Source organism: Suricata suricatta, chromosome 4, assembly GCF_006229205.1.
Source record: "Suricata suricatta isolate VVHF042 chromosome 4, meerkat_22Aug2017_6uvM2_HiC, whole genome shotgun sequence".
Classification (NCBI taxonomy): domain Eukaryota; kingdom Metazoa; phylum Chordata; class Mammalia; order Carnivora; family Herpestidae; genus Suricata; species Suricata suricatta.
In genome coordinates this window covers 77,658,518-77,675,155 of record NC_043703.1, presented here as the reverse complement: position 1 = coordinate 77,675,155, position 16,638 = coordinate 77,658,518, and positions in this window count along the sequence as shown.

Below are 16,638 nucleotides of genomic sequence, written 5' to 3'. Positions count from 1 at the left end.
TAAATGTTTTATTTTTGATACAGAGAGAGACAGAGCATGAGAGGGGGAGAGGCAGAGAGAGAAGGAGACACAGAACTGGAAGCAGGCTCCAGGCTCTGAGCTAGCTGTCAGCACAGAGCCTGATGCGGGGCTCAAACCCACGAACGTGAGATCTGACCTGAGCTGAAGCTGGACACTTAACCGACTGAGCCACCTGGGCACCCCTAAATTTGCTTATTTTAAATAGCTCATACAAGTGAATTCATAAAATATTTGTCTTTTTTGTGTCTGGCTAGGCATATTTTCAAAGTTCATCCATGTAGCATGTGTCAGAACTTCATTCCTTTTTGTGGCTGAATAATATTTCATCAAAGGCATATGTCACATTGTTTATTAATTTATCTGTTGATATACTTTGGGGCACTGGGTGGCTCAGTCGGTTAGGTGTCCGACTTTGGCTCAGGTCATGATCTCACGGTTCCTGGGTCTGAGCACCCCGTTGGGCTCTGTGCTGACAGCTCAGAGCCTGGAGCCTGCTTTGGATTCTGTGTCTCCCTCTCTCTCTGCCCCTCCCTTGATCACATGGTGTGTGTGTCTCTCTCTCAAAATAAATAAACATTAAAAAAAATACTGTATCTGTTGACGCACCTTAGGGTGGTTTTTACCTTTTGCCATTTGTGGGTAATAGTGCTGTTAATGCCTTCCTCTGTCTGCCTGCCCCTGCTCGCACACAGGCGCTTTTTATAAATAAATAAATAAATAAATAAATAACCTTTAAAAGTATACACTTGTGCACTGATGTTCCGTGTACAAGTATATACTTGAATCCTGTTTTCAGCCCTTTTGGATATATACAGAGGACGGGACTGACTGGGCCACATGGTAATTCCATGTTTAGCTTTTTGAGGAACCCCTATTTAAAAAAAAAACAGACTTTATTTTTTAGAGCGGTTTTGGGTTCACAGCAAAGTTGAGTGGAAGTTACAGGCATTTTTCATATGCTTCCTGCCCCAACACATACACACATATGTGTGCATGCATGCACGCACACACGCAGTCTTTGGCACTATCAACAATGTGAACCAAAGTGGAATATTTGTTACAGTCAGTCAACAAACCTACATTGCTGACACATTGTCATCATGCAAAGTCCATAGCTTATTCCATTAGGGTTCACACATTCTATGGGTTTCCATATTTGTGTAAAGACACGCACATACCATTATAGCATCACACAGAATAATTTCACTGCCCCCCAAAACCTTCCTATTCATCTTTCCCTTCTCCTGTCCCCTGGCAACTACTTTTTTACTTTTTCTAGCTTCATGATTTTGTCTTTTCCAGAATGTCATTTAGTTGGAATCATGAAACATGTCATTTTCAAGATTCATTTCTTTCACTTAGCAATATGCACTGAACATTCCTCTGTGTCTTCTCATGGCTTCGTAGCTCATTTGTTTTTAGCACTGATTAACATTCCGTAGTCTGGATGTAGCACAATTTATTTGTCATCTACTGAGGGAGAAGGTTCCAAGGTTTGGCAATTATGAACAAAGCTGCTATAAACATTAGTGTGCAACTTTTTGTGTGGTTGTAAGTTTTCAACTCATTTGGTCAAGTACCCAGGAGGGTGATTGTTGGACCCAACGATAAGGGTGAGTTTAGTTCTGGGGCAGCTGGTTGGCTTAGTCTGTAGAGTGGAGTGTAACTCTTGATCTCAGGATTCTGAGTTCGAACTCAACATTGGGTGTAGAGATTACTTAAAAAAAAAAAAAAAAAAAGGAACAGAAAAAAAGAGTATATTTAGTTATGTAAGAAACTGCTGCCAGAAACTAAAAGTTTGTGTCCCTCCCCCCCAAATTCTGATGTTGAAATCCCAACACCCCAGGGCAATACTATTAGGAGATAGTGCCTTTGCAAGGTCAAATACTCTTAAATGGAATTAACCCCATTGTAAAAGAGACCCCAAAGAGCCCCTCACCCCTTCTGTGGAGTAAGGACCCAGGGAGAAGATTGCTGGCTATGAAACAGGAAAGGCCCTCACCAGATACCATATGTGACAATACCTTGAGCTTGGATTTCTCAGCCTCAAGAACATGAGAAAAAAATCTCTGTGTTTACAAGCCTCTCAGTCTATTTTATTCTGTTGTGACAGCCCGAAAAAACTAAGACAATTGCCAAACTGTCTCCCGAAGTGACTGTACCATTTTGCATTCCTACAAGTGGTGAATAGGAATTTCTTTGCTTCACATCCTCACCAGGATTTGGTGTTATTAGATTTTTGAAGTTTGACCATTCTAACAGATCTCCTGTTTTAACGTGCAATTCCCTAACGACACACGATGTTAGGTGACGGCAAGCACCTTCTCAAGTGCTTAACTTCTTCAGTGAGGTGATTTTTTCAGGGTTTAAATTGGTTTGTTAATTTTTTAATTCAGTTTTAAGAGTTCTTTGTATATTTTGGATAACAGTCCTTTATGAAATTTGTCTTTTGCAAATATTTTCTCCAAGTCTGTGTCTTGTCTTCTCATTGAACCCCGTGTGTGCTTTTAAGGGAGATATAGAGTAAAAAAGAATACCACCATTACCACCAGTTCCTCAAAAGCCCTTCTAAAGTTAATTTTTACTTACACATTAAATATCTGGATATATTCTCTTGTCAAAAAAAAAAAGGCTTTAAAACAAAAAGATAAAATGCCTTTGATCACTTCTCTAACCTCTACCCTATATTTTTCTATTTTCTTCTATACACGAAATTATCTCCTGTGCATTATATACATGGATGTGTACCTGTATGAAACATTTAGTACATACATGTTTCTTTTGGACGTAACTGTTTCTTTCGAGACATTAACTGCTAACTCAAACTTTGTAACATTTTGCACCTTGTTTTTATCCGTTTGTCATTGGGGGTTGTTTTCCCCTGAGAGTAATTTAGATCTGCTCCATTTATCTAAAATCCCCAATATACCCACTTTTGTACATCACCACCATTGTCCTGTTAGGTGAAGCCACATTTATCTCTCACCCTGTTTCTACTCTTGCCCCCTTACAAAAAGTTTTCTACAAAATAGTCTCAATTACAAATAAATAAATAATATATTTTTAAAACCAGGTTTTGTAATCTAAAGCCTCAGAACATAGTGGGGCACCTGGGTGGCTCAGGTCATGATCTCAGGGTTTGTGAGTTTGAGCTCTGCCTCCAGCTCTGTGCTGACAGCTAGCTTAGAGCTTGGAACCTGCTTCAGATTCTGTGTCTTCCTCTCTCTTTGCCCCTCACCCCCCCCCCCCACACAATCTCTCTTTCTCAAAATAATAAACTTTAAAAAAAGACTCAAAACATAGAAATGGATTTTCATTGCTCTTAAAGTTAAATCCAAAGTTTCTTCAATAGAATGTAAATACTCTGAAGCCAGGAATTTTTAAAACATTTTTTTTACATTTATTTATTTTTGAGAGAGAGAGAGAGAGAGAGAGAGAGACAGAGCATGAACAGGGGAGGGGCAGAGAGAGAAAGAGACACAGAATCTGAAGCAGGCTCCAGGCTCTGAGCTAGCGGTCAGCACAGAGCCTGTGAAGGCAGGAATTTTAAATTTTGATTCATCTGTATTATATTTTTATTGTGGTAAAATATACCTAAGACTTATCATTTTAGTCATTTTTACGTGCACACTTCAGTTATATTAAGCAGATCCACATTATCACCACATTATCGCTGGATTGTACATCCAAAACCATTATCACTATCTACTTCCAAAACTTTTTCTTCATCCCCAAGAGAAACTATACCTATCAAGCAATAACTCTCCTCCACCAAAGACCACGTCCAGGTCCTGGTAACCACTATTCTAATTTTTGTTTCTAATTTGGAAGGCAGGATGTTTTTTGTAAGTTGACCAACGTTTATAAACTATAATGAGAGTTACTGCGACTGCAGGACACTCTCAAACATAGTAACCAAAGGTGTACGGTCAGGTCAGCTACCCACTGGTAGTGCAGATTTTGTTCAGAATTTTGTACTTTTCCAACCAAACTAACAGTGAAAAGTAGCACTTGATTTGCTTGTAAAGTTATCCTTTCTGAAAGACACAGTTAGTAGTCTCCAGCTTTTGAAATGTAGACCATAACCCATCAGTGTAAATATAATGCTCTGTAAAATCAGCAGACTGCCTCTGGAGCTCTCAGAGTGGGACCATGTGGAAGTTGTACTTGGTATTACTTTCTCTGTTTTGCTTGTTAATCACAAACAGCATCATGAGAGTCAGAGTAGTTCTGTTGCTGACACTTCTCCGACACTCATAAAAGTTTTCTTCCTTGTTTGATAAATGAGACCACCGGATCACCAGAATGGCTGGCAGGAGCTCTGTGGCCTGCCATGGTCTTGCCACAGTCCTTAAGCTGGAAAGGAACAGGAAGAGTCCCCTCCTTGCTCTCCAAGGAGACAGAAAGGCTGGAAATTTTATGTTTTCTTTATTAGTATATCCCAAGCCTTTAGAAAAGCTTAGAACATTCAGTAAATTGAATGAATTTAGCAAGAAAAACATATAATCATTTCAATAGATTAAAAATAAGTATTTTAAAAATTCACTATATTCCCATAATTTTTTAAATCCCATCAGTGCGCCTGGGTGGCTCAGTCAGTTAGGCCTCCGACTTCAGCTCAGGTCAGTTCTCACGTTCATGGGTTCGAGCCCCATGTCAGGCTCTGGGCTGACAGCTAGCTCAGAGACTGGAGCCTGCTTCCGGTTCTTTGTCTCCTTCTCTCTCTGCCCCTCCCCCTCTCATGCTCTGTCTCTCTCTGTATCAAAAATAAAAACATTAAAAAAATTTTTTATAATTAAATCCCATCAATTTGTAATAAAAAGGAAGTTTCTAATAACCTGAAACCAATAAGCTATTATAGCAAGGTTGTAGGATAGGAGGTTAATATACAAATGTCAGTTGATTTCCTACATGTCAGCAATGAGCAAGTGGAATTTGAAATTAAAAACACAACACCATCTACATCAGCACAACCCCAAAATAAATACTTCTGCATGAATCTAACGAATTTGTACAAGATCTGTATGAGGAAAATTATAAATCTCTGATGAATAAAATCAAAGAAGAATGAAATAGATGGAGAGATATTGTGTTCATGCATAGAAAGACTAATATTGTTGTGATGCCAATTTTTCCCAGTTTGATCTATAGAATCAATGCAATCCCAATAAAAAATCCTAGCAAGTTATTTTGTACATATGAGTAAACTGATTCTTTTTTTTTAAAGTTTATTTTGAGATAGAGAGAGTGTGAGTGGGGGAGGGGCAGAGAGAGAGGGAGAGAGAGAGAGAATCCCAAGCAGGCTTTGCACTGTCAGTGTAGAGTCCAACATAGTCCGACAAAGGGCTCAAACTCACGAACTGTGAAATTATCACCTGAGCCAAAATTAAGAGCCAGAAACTTAAACATCTGAGCCACCCAGGCACCCCATGAATAAACTGATTATTCAGTTTATAGGGAAAGACCCAAAATATCCAACACAATACCAAAAGAGAACAGAGCTGAACCGATGCTAGACTTCAACACTTACAAAACCACAGTAATCTGAACAATGTGGTGCTAGCAACAAAATAGACAAAAGAGATCAATGGAACAGAATATTGAGACCAGAAATGGGGTCTTGCTGGCCCAGTTGGTAGAGCATGTGACTCTTGATCTTGAGGCTGTAAGTTCAAACCCCATGTTGGGTATAGAGATTACTTAAAATAAAATCTTTTTAAATTATTTATTTATTTATTTATTGAGAGAGAGAGAAAGACAGATCATGAGCAGGAGGGAGGCAGAGAGAGAGGGGGACACAGAATCCAAAGCAGTCTCCAGGATCTGAGCTATCTGTCAGCACAGAGCCCGATGAGAGGCTCAAACCCATGAACCATGAGATCATGACCTAAGCCGAAGTCGGTTGAGCCTCCAACTTTAGCCCAGGTCATGATCTCACAGTTTGTGGGTTCGAGCCCTGCGTCAAGCTCTGTGCTGACAGCTCAGAGCCTGAAGCCTGTTTCGGATTCTGTGTCTCCCTTTCTCTCTGCCTCTCTCCTGCTCATAATATGTCTCTCTCTCTCTCTCAAAAATAAATAAATGTTAAAAAATTTTTAAAAAATTAAAAATCAAATTAAAAAAAAGAAAAGAAATTGACCTTGATGAATATAGATCAACTAACTCTTGACAAAGAACAAAAGCAGTGCAATGGAGTAATATTGTCTTTTCAACAAATGATTCTGAAACAACTGGGCATCCACATACAAAATAATAAATAAATAAGAATAAAAGAAGCTATCCACATACCTCATACACTTCACAAAAATTAACTCAAAATGGATCACACACCTAAATGCAAATTATAAAACTCCAAGAAGATAATGTAGCAGAAAAAGTAGCTATCTTGGTTACGGAGATGATATTTTATTTATTTATTTATTTATTCATTCACTTAGAAAAATGTTAATGTTTATTTATTGTTGACAGAAAGAGACGGAACTGGAGTGGGGGAGGGGCATAGAGAGAAGGAGACACAGAATTCAAAGCAGGATCCAGGCCCTGAGCTGTCAACACAGAGCCTGACACAGGGCTGGAACCCACGAACGGTGAGCTCATGATCTGAGCCCAGATCAAGAGTCAGTCACTTAACCAAGTGAACCACAGAGGCAACCTGAGATTGATATTGAACCAGAAGACTGAGTAAAGCAGATTGCCCTCCTCTGTACAGGTGGGTCCCATCCCATCCATTGAAGGCCTGAACAGGATGAAAAGGCTGAGAGTAAGGGAGAATTCGATCCATCTGCCTATCTGCAAGAAGGGATATTGGTCCTTGCCTGTCTTTGGACTAGAACTCTGGTTGGAGCTATGTGATCAGCTTTTCCTATTCCCTAGTCCTAGGATCTGGACTAGAATTACACCATGGATTCTCCTGCTTCTCAGGCCTTCAGACTTGGACTTAAACTATGCTATGGGCTCTCCTGCATTGCCAGCTTGCCTACTGCACATCTTGGAACTTTTCTGCCATGTTAAAAAGAAACGACAGGTCCAAAATGGAGTCATTTTTGCTAAGCCCCACGTGGCTTAAGACTTACATTTTCAGGTTCTTCCAGGAGTGGAGTTTTAAAATGCTTTTTTTTGGGGGGGGGCATCTGGGTGGCTCAGTCAGTTGAGCGTCTGACTTCAGCTCAGGTCATGATCTCATGGTTTGTGAGTTCAAGCCCCCTGTCAACCTCTCCGCTCACTGCAGTCAGCCTGTCAGCACAGAGCCTGCTTTGGATCCTTTGTCCCCCTCTCCATGCCCCTCCCCGACATGTGCTCTCTTCAAAATAAATAATAAAATATTAAATTAAAATAAAACTTTTTAAATGTTTATTTTGAGAGAGAGAGAAAGAGCGCATGCCAAATGGGGGAGGGGCAGAGAGTGAGAACGACAGAGAATCCAAAGCAGGCTCCAGGCTCTGAGCCGCCAGCACAGAGTTCGATGCAGGGCCAGAACTCACAAACTGTGAGATCACAACCTTAGCCAAAGTCAGATGCCCAACTGACTGAGCCACCCAAGCGCCCCAGGAGTGGAATTTTAAACCCATCAATCTGGCAATCTGCATGATAAGACTCCTTGTTTTTCCCCCTAAAAGAAGGTAACCTTGACTGAAATAATCTTTTCTTTTGCTAATTAATCTCCTTATCTGACCCTGTTTCTGCCTGTAAAATCCTTCCCTTTTGTACATCTCCTTGGAATTCCCTTAGATTTGCTGGAGGGAATGCTGCCCAATTTATGAGTCATCGAATAAAGCCTATCCAATCTAAATTTTCTTTGAATTTTGTTTTTTTAAACGGCCCTCTCAGTCACATAAAGCAATTCCTTCAAACCTCTTTTTCTCTTTATACCTTCCATTGGTTTTGTTTGTCTGAGAACTGTGATTAGTACAGATGTTGGTACTAAGAGCGGTTCTAGAGGAACAGACTGTAAATGGGGGGGTTCTGGGGTGTTTGAAAATCGCTCTCGTATCTAATTAGATATAAAGATGCTAATCACTAAGGAGCTTACTAACAGTCCACATGTGATCTGCCAATTCGATACCAAAACATCTCCACTGGATGCTGTAACTAATCGATTACTTAGGAGACGCAAGGAGGTAGGGGACCGTGTGTATGACATCTTTGAGAATTTTTGAAAAACTAATGAATATAATGAGATTTGACTAGTTGCTCCTAATGTCACTGGGCAAAGTAGTGAAAGAAAAGGATGAGGTCAGGGATTCACATCCCTACCTCGAGACCTGTATGATAACCTGAACACTTCTATGTGTGTCCTTAAGGAGCCCGTTATCTCTTGTAGCCACAGGGGTGACATGACCAAAATGTACAATCTCTTCTTGTGACTGGTTGAATTATAATACAAGTCAAACTCCCAGCCTTACAGTGTGTCTAAGCAAGGACAATGCTTTGGAAGAATAGGATACTGCAAGTTGGAACAAGGATGTGCGGGAAGACCCTGAGGAAGGTGGGGACACCATGATGTCTTTTGTGACACATGGAGACTTGCACACCCAGTGGATGTAGGCTCCTCACTCACAGTGGAACTGGACTCCTCACTCCTTGTCGGAGAGAATTAAACCTGCATTGGCTGAGGAAACTCTGATGGCCTCCCCGTAGACAGTTGCCGTGTGAGTCAGTGCTGCTTCTCCTCAGGATCCACCCCCACTGTTACTCTTTGCTTCTAGACCTGTAACTGGACTCAAGTTTCAGCAGGCACCTAAAGGTGAGGTGCAACGCATGACTCATGAGGAGGTGCACTGCACTCCAAAAGAACTACTGGAGTTTTCTAATTTATATAGACAGAAATCTAGGGTGGAAAGTGTGAGAATGGACACTTAGAGTGTGGGAGAATTGTGGAAAGAACATCAGGTTCGATCAGGCTTAATTTATTGATGTAGGCAAGGTTCTAAACAGAGAGTTGGCATTTAATTTGCAGCTTGGGGAGTTAGAAGAGGCTGTTTGGTGGGTCGGCTGAAACATGGACCCAAAGGTGGTCTCTAGTGAGTGAGCTGGAAATGCCAGCTCTGCCTTAGTTTAATGTAAAGGAGGAGATTCACAGGCTTAGGGAGATTAGAATCTCCATCGATGAACAAATGGATAAAGAAGATACACACACACCACACAATGAAGTATTACTCAGAAATCAAAAAGAATGAAATCTTGCTATTTGCAACTACATGGATGGAACTAGAGGGTATTATGCTAAGAGAAATTAGTCAGAGAAAAACAAGTATCATATGACTTCACTCATATGAGGACTTTAAGATACAAAACAGATGAACATAAAGGAAGAAAAACAAAAATAATATAAAAACAGGGAGGGGGACAAAACATAAGAGACTCTTAAACATAGAGAAGAAACAGTGGGGTACTGGAGGGGTCGTGGGAGGGGCGATGGGCTAAATGGGTGAGGGGCATTAAGGAATCTACTCCTGAAAACATTGTTGTACCATAGGCTAACTTGGATATAAATTTATAATTTTTTTAAATGTTTTATTTATTTTTGATACAGAGAGAGACAGAGCATGAGAGGGGGAGGGGCAGAGAGAGAAGGAGACACAGAAGCAGGCTCCAGGCTCTGACCTGGCTGTCAGCACAGAGCCTGATGCGGGGCTCAAACCCACGAATGTGAGATCTGACCTGAGTCGAAGTCAGAGGCTTAACCGACGAAGCCACCCAGGTGCCCCGGATATAAATTTAAAAAAACCCCAATAATTATAATAAAAACCCACAAAAGCTTAGGGAGATTAGAATGCCAGAGTGAATTTGTCCATTACTATTTACTCACCATTACTGGGAGGGCCCAGAAAACATACCTCTCACCAATACCGTGATTTTTACAACATATTTGTGAGGGGAGCTCTGGCATCCTTGAAGAGCCCTCTGACCACTTTTCTCTATTAGCCAGACACTACAGTGGGATCTGCAGTCACTGCCTGTGGAAACGTAAATGCAATGGAAATAATTGGATCCTGGGTGGGAGGGTCCAGGTGGTGGCATCCAATTGCTAAAGGCAAGATGAACACATTTACTGTAATGGATCACAGAATCAAAGCAACAGTCTAGCTCTAGCAGACATACGGAATTGGCTACCCGATCACGGTGTTCCTAAAAATGAGATGGATAGAAAACCTATTAAGTTCTTACTTGATATGTATAATTAGAAAAATTTTAGGTCGCTTGTATAAATCTAACCTAAATCATAAAGCCAGAGAGTCATAGGCCCCAATCAATTGCCACACATGAGCTAATTACAGACCCAGAGCCTCTTAAATAAGGAAGGTGCCAGGTCCTTGTGAGGAAGGATCCTAGTACACTGCCAAAAATTTATACTGTTAATATTTCTCCCAGGCTTCACCAAAAGGACCTATAGCTTTTTACCAAGATTACTGTGTTTTGGGGACAAGGAAATAATCAGACCTTTCAGGGACTACTGGATACTGGCTCTGAATGGACACTAATTCTGGGAAACCCAACATGTCGCTGCAGTCCACTGGCCAGAGCAGAGCTTGTGGAAGTCACATGATCAACAGACTTTTAGCTCTGGTCTGTCACACTGTAGACCCAGTGGGTTCCCAAACACATCTTATGTTTCCCCTCCAGTTCCATAATGCATAACTGGAATAACATACTTAGTAACTGGCTGATTCCTCTTATTGGTTCTCTGGCCTGTGGAACAAGAGCTGATTTTGGTAGGAAAGAACAAAGGAAAGCTACTAGAATTGCCCTATCTAGAAAAAATTGTAAGTCAAAAGTGGCATTGCATTTCTATGAGAATTTCAGGAACTAGTGACATAATCAAGGACTTGAAAGATGGAGGAGGGGTGATTCCCACCACATCCTCATTCAATGGTGCATTTGGCCTGGGCACAGGACAGATGCATCTTGGAGAATGACAATAGATTATCATAATCTTAACCAGGTAGTAACTCCAAGTGCAGCTGATGTACCAGATATGGTTTTGTTGCTTGAGCAAATAATAAAATCCTCTCATACCTAGGATGCATCTACTATCAAAAGGCTTTTCACCATCCCTCTCAATACGACTCATTTGCTCTCAGCTTGCAAAGCTAGCAATACCCTTTCACTGTCCTACCTCAGGGGTATATCAGCTTTCCTGTCTGACATCATAATTTAGTTCACAAGAATCATAATCACACTTGCAAATGTACAAAACATTACCGTAAGGGAATTCTCAATGTATTCTGGGTATTAGTCCCTTATCAGATATATGGTTCATAAATATTTTTCCCATCCCATATGTTGCATCTTCACCCTATAGATTATTTCCTTCTCTTTATGGTAGTTTTTAAGTTTGATGTAGTGTAGTCCCATTATCTGTTTTTGTTTTTGTTACCTGCATTTTGGGTATCATAGCCAGGAAATCATTGTCAAGTCCAATGATTGAAGCTCTCCTCCCATGTTTTATGCTGAGAGCTTTATCGTTTTAGTTCTTTAGGTCTTTGATCCATTTTAAGTTAATTTTCGTATATGATGTTAGGTAAGAGTCCAAGTTCAAGAACAAGTAGGCTGGAGACCTCACAGTTCTTGATTTCAAAACACACAACAAAACTATAGTAATCAAAACAGTATGGTACTTTCATAAAGACAGACATATAGACTCATGGAACAGAATAAAGAGCCCAGAATAGATAAAGAAGATGTGAGATATATATATATATATATACATACGTACATACAAATATGGAGTATACTCGGCAATCAGAAAGAATGAAATCTTGCCATTTGCAACTACATGAATGGAACTAGAGGGTATTATGCTAAGAGAAATTAGTCAAAGAAAGACAAATATCACATGACTTCACTCATATGAGGACTTTAAGATACAAAGCAGATGAACATAAGGGAAGGGGAGTAAAATAATATAAAAACAGGGAGGGAGACAAAACATAAGAGACTCTTAAATATGGAGAACAAACAGAGGGTTACTGAACAGGTTGTGGGAGGAGGGATGGGCTAAATGGGTAAGGACATTAAGGAATCTACTCCTGAAATCATTGTTGCACTATATGCTAACTTGGATGTAAATTAAAAAAATAGATTATTAACAAAAAAAAAAGAGAGAAAAACTTTTCTTTCCCCCATTGAATGGGCTCGACAACCTCATTAAAAATAAATTCACCATATATGCAAAAGTTTATTTCTGGAATCTTTATTTTATCCCATTGGTCTGTATGTCTAACCTTATGCCAGCACCACAATCTGATTTACGTAGCTTTGAGGAACCTTAGAAATCAGAAAGTGTGTGTCCTTCAGCTTTGTTCTTTTTCAAGACTGTTCACTATTCAGTTGCCTTGAGGTTCCATATGCATTTTAGGGTGGCTTTTCTAGTTTTTCTAGAACACCCCCAACAATGTTGGTATTTTTATAGCAACTGAACAGAATTTGTAGATCAGTTGCATATCATTGTCATTTTAATAATATTGTATTTTCCAATCCATGAACACATGTGGTTTTCTATTTGTGCCTTCTTTAACTTTTATTCAGCAATGTTTTATAGTTTTCAGTGTACATATCTTTCACTTCCTTGGTTAAATTTATTTCTAAATATCTCTATTCTTCTTGCTGTTATTATAAATGGAAATGTCTTAAAATTTTTTTTAATGTTTTATTTATTTTTGAGAGAGAGAGAAACAGCTTGAGCAGGGGAGGGTCAGAGAGAGAGGGAGACACAGAATCTGAAGATGGATTCTAGGCTCTGAGCTATCTGTCAGCACAGAGACTGACGCGGGGCTTGAACCCTCAGACTGTGAGATCATGACCTGAGCTCAAGCCAGACACTCAACTGACTGAGCCACCCAGGCGCCCCAATGGAAATGTCTTATAGTCTCTTTTCAGATTGTTCATTGATGGTGTTTAGAACTTCAACTGACCTTTGTGTGTTGATTTTGTATCTGGAAACTTTCCTGAATTTGTTTATTAGCTTTAACAAAATTTTAAATGGATTCTTTAGGGCTTACTTCACATAAAATTGTATAATCAGTAAACAGATTGTTTCACTTCTTCATTTCCAATTTGGATACCTTTTATTTATTTTTCTTGCCACGTGTTCTGGGTAGAATCTTAAATGTTTTGTTTAATAAAAGTGGGAAAAACAGAATCCTCATCTTATTCTTGCTTTTATTTTATTTTATTTTCACATTTTTTAAAGTAAGCTCCATGCCCAACATGGGGTTTGAACTCATGTCTCTGATACTGAGTCACATGTTCTATGACTGAGCCAGCTGGGCACCCCTTATTTTTGCTTTCAGAGGGAAAGCTTTTAAGGTTTTCACCATTGAGGTATGAAATTTTTTATATGGCTTTTATTATGTTGAGTTAGTTTTCTCCTGGTCTTAGTATATTCCGTGTTTTTATCATGAAAAATGCTGATTTTTGTCAAGTGCATTTCTGTGTCATTTGAGATAAGTATGTGTTTTTTTTTCCCCCTTCATTTTGTTAATATAGTATATTACAATGCTCATTTTGTGTATATTGAAACTTCCTGCATTCTAAGAATAAGTCTCCCTTGGTCATGGTATATAATACTTTTAATGTGTTGCTGAATTCGGTTTCATACATGGGCAAAGGATTTTTAAGAAGGATGCCAAGACGACATACAGATGGCCCACAGATACGTGAAAAGATGCTCAACAGCGCTCATCATCAGGCTAATGCAAATCAAAACCGCAGTGGGATATCACCTCACACCTATTAGAATAGCTAAAATCTAAAGCTCAAGAAACAAGTGTTGGCAAGGATGTGGAAAAAAGGTACCCTGGTACATTGCTGGTGGGAATGCAAACTGGTGCAGCCACTATGGAAGAGAGTATGGAGGTTCTTCAAAAAACTAAAAATAGAACTACCCTATGATCCAGGAATTACAGTATTGGGTATTTACCCAAGGAATACTAAAACACTAATTTGAAGAGATATATGCACCCCATGTTTATTGCATCATTATTTACAATAGCCAAATTATGGGAGCAGCCCAAGTGTCCATTGAGAGATGAATGGATAACAAAGAGGTATATATACAATGGAATATTATTGATCCACAAAAAAGAATAAAATCTTGTCATTTGCAACAACGTAGATGGATCTAGAGAGTATAATGCTAAGCAAACTACACCAGTCAGAGAGAGACAAATGCTATATAATTTTACTTACTGTAAAATTTAAGAAACAAAGCAAACAAATAAAGGAAATTAAAAAAGAGACAGAGATGGAGACCTCTTTAGACTTAGAGATAGAGAATCTAAAAACCAGACTCTTCACTATAGAGAAGAAAGGTTACCAGAGAGGAAGTAGGTAGGATTAAGAGTACACTTACCTTGATGAGCACTGAGTAATAAATGGAATTGTTGAACATGGTATGCTGACTACACTGGAAATGATAATAAAAAAGAATGCCAAGAATTCAATAAAAACTAGTGTTTTTAACAAATGGCAGTGACCAAACTGGATATTTACATGTGAAAGAAGGAAGTTGGGTTGTTACCTAATACAGTATACAAAGTTTGACTAAAAATGAATCAAAAACCTAAATATAAGAGATGAAATTATAAATCTGTTAGAAGAAAACATGGCTAAAGCTTCATGACCTTGAATTTGGAATGATTTCTTATATATGACTCCAAAGGCACAGGCAACAAAACAAATATAGACAAATCAAATGTCATAAAAATTAAAAGTTTTGTCCACCGAAGGACACTATCAATCCACAGAATGGCAGAAAATGTTTGCAAATCACATACTTGATAAAGGATTATAATCTATTATATCTATTTACACAACTCCTAAAATTCAACAAAAAGGAAACAAACAACTAGATTTAAAAAATGAGCAAATAGGTAAACTTAAAAAAAAAAAGAAAAAAGGGGCTTTTTGATGGCTGACTTGGTTGAGGTCTAACTCTTGATTTTGGCTCAAGTCATGATTCCAGGATCATGGGATGGAGCCCTGTGTTGTGCTTTGTGGTGAGTAAGGAGCCTACTTTCTCCCTTTGCTCCTCTCTCTCTTGTGCTCTCTTTCTCTCAAAATAGAAGAAAAAAGGAAAAAAGATGAACAAAATCAGCAAATATTTACAGAGAAGACTTAAATTACTAAAATCAAATTTGGGGGTGACTGGGTGGCTCAGTTGGTTAAACATCCGACATCAGTTCAGGTCATGATCTTGCAGTTCAGGGGTTTGAACCCCACATCAGGTTCTGCACTGATAGCTGAGAGCCTGGACCCTGCTTCAGATTCTGTGTCTCCCTCTCTTCTCTCTCTCTGCACCTCTCCTGCTTGTGCTCTCTCTCTCAAAAATAAATAAACGTTAATAATAATAATAAAATAAAATCAGGTATGAGAATTGAAACATAACTGCTGATTTTACAAAATAAAAAGAATTAGGGGCACTTGGGTCGCTCAGTTGGTTAAGTATCTGACTTCAGCTCAGGTCATACTCTCACATTTGGTTAGTGGGTTCAAGCCCCGCATCAGGCTCCATGCTGACAGCTCAGAGCCTGGAGCCTGCTTCAGATTCTGTGTGTGTATGTGTGTGTGTGTGTGTGTGTGTGTGTGTGTGTGTGTGTGTCTGCCTTTCCCCCACTTATGTTCTCTCTCTGTGTCTTAAAAATAAATAAACTATAAATTTTTTTTAAAATACAAATTAAAAAAAAAAAAAGCCTAGAAAAGAAAAAGATGTTCAGGAACTTTATTGTTGCTAGCCAGAGAGGCCCTTATTCCGCCTAACAAGTACCAATCATGCTTAGAATTTTATTTTTTAATTTTTTATTTTTTTTTAATTTCTGATACAGAGAGAGACAGAGCATGAAGTGGGGAGGAGCAGAGAGAGAAGGAGACACAGAATGGGAAGCAGGCTCCAGGCTCTGAGCTAGCTGTCAGCACAGAGCCTGACGCAGGGCTCGAACCCACGAACGTGAGATCTGACCTGAGCCAAAGTCGGAGGCTTAACCGACTGAGCCACCCAGGTGCCCCCATGCTTAGAATTTTAAAGGCTCTTTTTAAAAAAATTTTTTTAAATGCTTTTTTATTTATTTTTGAGAGAGAGACAGCATGAGCAGGGGAGGGTCAGAGAGAGAAGGAGTCATAGGATCTGAAGACAGGCTCCAGGCTCTGAGCTAGTGGTCAGCACAGAGCCTGAGGCGGGGCTCGAACCCACAACCATGAGATTATGACCTGAGCTGAAGTCGGACGCTTAACCGACTGAGCCATCCAGGCGCCCCAAAAGGCTCTTGAAACGCTCCTCATATTGTTTTCTACTTACTGACATAGAGGCTGAAGAGGGTTATGGGGAGGTTAAAACTTTTGCAGTTCAGACAGCTAACTGGTGTTTCTTAATAGAGTCATTTTTTATTTCAATAAAACAACTTTAGGATGGATAGCCTAGACTTGTATATTATTTGATAACCCTTCCTAGAATGTTACTCTATATCCTATGTCAGACAACGTGGCTGCAGATTATTGAGTAGTGATTCTTACCCAGAGGACTGATGTGGAAAATCTGTCATTTTTTAAAAATATTTTTATTTATTTTTTTAATGTTTTATTTATTTTTGATACAGAGAGAGAGCATGAGAGGGGGAGAGGCAG